We start from the raw sequence: 6,000 nt of genomic DNA, 5'->3' as shown, positions 1-6,000 counted from the left end.
ACCTGCCAGCCACAGATTCTTTTTTCTTTCTTTTGGTTGTTTGTGCAACACTTTCACATCAGTTTCACCCGATTTTCGGGTTATTCAACTGTAAATGTTTCAGTCGCAGCTTCCACCAGAGCGTGAGCAAAGAATGGATGAAACAGCTGCGGGAAGGACAGAACGAGTGAAACTGAACTACATGACTGACCCTCTATGTCCATTAACTGCTCAAGATAGTGGCGTATGTAACGTCTAACGCCGACACCTGGCTTTAGACTCTGAGGTCACAGGTGTTTATGGGCTACAGCCATGATGACAATGATGTCAACACGACTCTGATCTCCCCCCACTTTCCGTGCACTGACGTCTTTTTGGTCGCGCTGTAAACGCGACCGTCACCTACGCCTCATTTTTTATAGTCTACACACAGCACTGCGTGGCCGTGCTAATGATGCTAGTCGAGCTCACGAGTGAAACGCATGGTTTGGAGAGGACATGTGACTCATCGCAGATCACTGCCACTCCAAACAGGAAGGAAGATCACACGCACTACCCAGGAAAGGAGTGTTTTTATGGCCACATGCTCGGTGCAGTGCTTCGCACTCTTGCCTTTGCAGCATGGAGCTTGTGTAACCGGCGCAGTTTTACGGTCTGCGTTGTGAAGAATCCGCCGTACGATGAATATCGTTTGGAGGTAGTCTCTGTTTATTTCTGACACAAGGCAAAGAAAAGAAACTCCCATCAGCATGTGAAACACAGGGAAATGTGCCCGTTATAAAATAAGTCAAATTTAGCACGATGACCTCCATATGTGCGTAATGACAATGCTAAACAATGCGGAAACCACACAAGCGCACATCACGTAGCCAACCCCTCCCACAGTATGCAGCAGCAGAGGTGGAGAGGTGAAGGCCAGACACACCCTTAAATACCAGGTGGGGAACCCGGAAGTGTCCAACAGTCCAACAGTCCACAGAGATACAGGTTAACTGGACAATCTCAGTGAACTGTAGGTGTGAGTGTGAATGCTTGTTGCTCTCTGTTTCACCTGCGACAGACTGGAGGCGTGGCCTGGGTGTATCCTGACTTTTGCCCTGTGTCAGCTGGGATCGGGTCCAGCTCCTCCGCAAACCCTCCTGTGAAGGAGAAAACAGTAGAAAATGAATGAATGAATGAATGAATGAATGAAAAAGCCACATGCACACAGGAAAAACAACATACCAAGTAGCGAAGGACTCGCCCCCTCACTTTCCTAAGAACATCAGCGAACTACGGTGGCCTTCTCATACCATTCGTACACTTTGAAATGCAAAAACTACACTGTCATTACATTTGATGTAATACAATTCTTTGTTGAATGTAAAATTAGAAAAAGCCTTTTTCATTAAAGCATTAAACATATTACTTTCAATTGATATTTCATAAAAGACCAGAATTCTATTTGAAATCTTTTCCACTTTATGACACATGAAAAAGAGAAGAGAATTATTTCATGTTATTGTGTTTATCACTTAAACACAGACAGAAAACCTGACACACAAAAGTCTCACTGCCCCTCATTTACAGTAAGAGCCATGTGCTGCAGGTGTGTGTGTGTGTGTGTTGGTGTACACTGAAGAGAGAGACAGGGAGCGGACTCCAGACTCCTCCTCTAGACCAGTGTTTCTGGATCCTGGTCCTGAGGACCCACTTCCCTGCTTGTTTTACATGCGTCCCTGCTCCAACACACCTGACTCAAATGATCAGCTCTGCAAAACTTGAATAAGGTGTGCGTGTGTGTGTGTGTGTGTGCGTGTGCACATCATATTACAGTAGCTGTGACAGTGACAGTGAATAGCTGGTTGATGAATAAGAGACTCGCTCATAAAACACCACGGTGAAGTACGTCAACCCTCCCTCGTTGTAGTAATAACCTCAGCCATTAGCAAACACACCTAACCAAAAAAGAGCCTTGACGTGTGTGTGTGTGTGTGTGTGTGTGTGTGTGTGTGTGTGTGTGTGAAGCCTGAAGAAGAACATTCAATTTCTTCTACATGTCACAGACATTTCACACTTTATAAAACCATATTTACATATTTTCGATATTAAAATGAGGCGTCAACAGACTGCCGGTCACTGCCGGTCACTGCCGGTCACTGTGCTCCGGTCACGCAGGAGTTACTGAGCGATTTGGTGAACAAATGTTTTTAAAGAGCTGATTCTAATGATCCAGTTACACAGTTTGTGTCACGTTTAAAAATATATAAAAAAATCACGTCATGGCAGCCGTGCTCTGACGACCTAACCCACGTATGAGGTAATGGAAAACAACGCCTCTGATACCAAACCGTGGTGCTAGAATTGTATAATGTAAAAGTTAAGCCGAGCTGATGGATCTGACTTCATAAAAGCAAATGTTTCCCAATGTGTCGGATAAAAGCTTCATGTTTGGAAAATGTCAAATAAGTGATTTTCAGACAAGTTTTCTGAGGCCGAATGACAAGAGTCTGATTCCAAGGAGGTCAGCTGTGGATTTAAGTTCCTTAAATGTAACTTTAGGAGCATTACAAAGCTTCAGAGGCAGTCGAGTCAGAAGAGGAAGCGAGCGATTGCTCACTCTCACTGGTAGCACAGAGTGGACAGAGCAGACTGCTGCACAGAGCAGGGGTCAGAGTCAGCGGTCAGGGGTTCAGACATCAGGCCGGCCGCTTGCTCCGCTGCACCTAAACACACACTTCCTCTCCGGCCTTACTGGACTCCTGCCGCGTGACGCACTTTACACAGAACGCACATGCAGATCAGGGATCAGGGTGTGGAAACCTCACAGCTGCAGCGACAGGGTTTGATGGCGAGTGTGGGTGTGACAGTTCAGTGAGAGGCGGAGCATCTGAGCTGTTTGTGCATGCGTTTGTGAGCAGGACAACACGCACGGGTGACGACGAGGATGTTTATTACGGATTAATAAATTGGTGGTGATCCGCGATTCATATTCATTGATCGTCCTCATCACTTTGGTTCAATTGTGTCTACATCCATCTGTTCAACTTTCAAAAAACACAACAAAAGAATTAAGAACAATTTAGAAAAAACAAAAGTCAGTCAGCACAAGTCAACCATGTGCTTTCCCTTATTTGAAAGAGCACAATTCTCAGAATAAATGCTAAGTATGCACCGTTTCTTCTTTTAACAAACTGTGTAAAATTGTCACTTTGCACTATTCAGTGTAAGATAAATCAGGCCGTACCGAACCCAACAGGCTACCCAGCGCCTGGTCCAGGCTCTGGTCATCTCCCTGCTAACAAGCCTCCCGACCTGTGCTGTGAAACCACGACAGATGGTCCACAACACGCCTGGTCTTCATTCAAGGACACATGTCACACCGCTGAGCTTCACTGGCTTCCCTTAGCTGATGCTAGCCTACAAAGTGCTTCAGGGGTCTGCTCCCGCCTTCTTCACCTTGTTACCCCTCGACTACAGACAACCCAGTCTGCTACCAGGGGCATCTGTCTAGACCCAGCTCTTCCAAGAGCATCTTCTATTCCAGCACTTAAATGTAAGATGTAAAGAAACGATAAACACTGTGATGGATCTGTGACGAGTGCACTGTCCCTGTGGGAAACTGTACCTGCTGCTCATGGAATGGGTGTGTGTGTGTGACTTCCAGATGAAATGATAATGTGCAGGTATGTACTGCACGCTGGTAATTAGGACATGTTGACATGGTGTACTTTAAGCAATTAAACTTGTACCTCATCATCATTCTGTACTTTATAATTAGACTTTGAAGGAGTCATATAACAAACAATGGCATGTTCAAGAGAGAATATTTATAACCCTAGACATTAAAACACATTTAATTTGATGTGGGTTTTTTTCCCAGACACAAACTGTTATGCAAATTAGAGTTTGTTATTTTTGCACACACACACTCACACAGCAATTAGTGATAGTGAATTTGACCTCTGCATGTAACCTATTGTTATTAAACACTTAATCTGCGCCTGGGGAGCAATGGGGGGGCTTGCTCCAGGGCACCCAGCTCTTGACCCACCCCGAGATTTAAACCAGCAACCCTTGATTTACAAGCCCAGTTCCCTTCCTCTTGGCCACAGCTGCCACATAAATGATGGCCTACAGTATGACAGGTGCTGTTCTATCAGCATAACAATCATTTAAGTAGATTTTCTGATTCAGTTACTGAACAAAGATCTTGGTTTAAAAAAGAAAAAGTTAAATAAGGAACTTATTTGTGACGGCTGATTAAATAAAACGCATAAAACGTGGTATTTATGTTCATTCTGGTTATTTATGACAATGATGATCTCAAGTGATTTCAGATTATCAGGAAAACTGTGGAATATGTTTTACACAAAAAAGAAAAATGAAGATTCGTGAGCCACGTGATCCCTCAACAACAACAACAACAACAACAACAGGGAGGCGGGGGGGACGTTGTGGTGACCACGGTTGAATCCGCATCCCCCCCCACGACACACACACACACTGCCATTTACACCTGAATGGGACGTGACCTTAAATCATGTTTACATCACGACAGGTTAGAGCATTAAAGCAGCCGTGGAAAGCGTTTTCAGACGATCGTGGCGCCTGTTTGGACAAGCCTGCTGCGGGACAACAAAACCCACGTCCATTAATGATAATGAGCCGAGAGCGAGACGCTGTTTAACAGGTGGAGACAAAAAGATGTCTCTGCTGTCCCTGTTTATATGCGCTGCTGCCATAATGGTTAAATAATGTCATAATAATAATAATAATAATAATAGTAGTAGTAATAATGATAACAATAAAAATATATTGATGATAAAATGTTGACTTCTAGCCTCCATTTGACAGCATCATTATAGGACACGCCTGTTTTATTCTAGTTCTTTTAATATGGACTAGGTTTTAAATAAACAGATCAACATGAACATCTTCTGGTATCTTTTATGGACTGGAAATGTTGATCGTTTTGGGTTTAGTAATACTGGGGGGAGGGGCTTTCCCACTTCACACACTAGAATGGGCAGCTTTTGTCATTATAATAAAGAGAAACACATCTGTAGACCTGACACTGGACACTGACAAGGGGAGAATTAAAGGACCAGTGTGTAAAAAAATAAAAATAAAATGTGGTGAAATTACTGTAAGTTAACAGAAGGGGAATATAAAATAATAATAATAATAATAATTATTATTATTATTATTTAAAATAGGTGTCCAATCACCTATTTGTATGAAATTGTTGTTTTCAATTACCCCGGAATGACCCGGGTCAGCCGCCATGTTTTAACAACAGTCCACAATGAATGAAGTGAACATCTTTTGAGTTTTGCTGCTAACTGAAAGCTGCAAAGGTTCAACACACTTAGAAGGAAAGGCTCAGGTGAGGGATCTGCTAATGGCTTTTCTATTCTACAGTTCCATCAGTGATAGTACCTGCTGCTTTTTTTAGAACCTGCTCTGGCCACAATAATGAGCGCAACGTCCGACACAAGAATCAAACCCACTATTTTTTTAAAAACACGGAAAGATATATACACCGCGGTCCATTGACGAGGTGCAGACGTTCCGTGTTTGGTAGCGTTCATGATGGAAAACAAGTCGTGCAGAGCCGAGTGGAGCTAGAACTGTGACATGGAAAAACACATTTTAACATAAAGAAATCCAGATATCTTTAGCTGTATGTTGATATTTAAATAGTGTTGCGCTGAAGTTATTGAGTTTTATTTTGAAGACTTGCTCATTTAGTGCACATCTGTTCTACGTTTTAAAAAACCAAAGTCATTAAACTGGTTTAAGTTCAGTATCAGCAGTGCTTCACTTTGAATATGAATGCAAATGAATACTCCAAGTTTTATTTAAACCATCACTAACAGCACGAGCTCCTCCTCACCAGTAACAGTTGCTAAAGTTTACACACTGTACCTTTAAGGCAAATATCAAAACTAACAGAAGAACACATGTGCCGAGTTGTGACCTCGTCATATGAATGTTATTATAATGTTATTGCTGCTCATCAGAAATCCATGTTATCTG

The sequence above is a fragment of the Solea senegalensis genome, linkage group LG1, assembly GCF_019176455.1.
Source record: "Solea senegalensis isolate Sse05_10M linkage group LG1, IFAPA_SoseM_1, whole genome shotgun sequence".
In the NCBI taxonomy this organism is placed as follows: Eukaryota; Metazoa; Chordata; class Actinopteri; order Pleuronectiformes; family Soleidae; genus Solea; species Solea senegalensis.
This window is presented reverse-complemented; position numbering follows the sequence as displayed.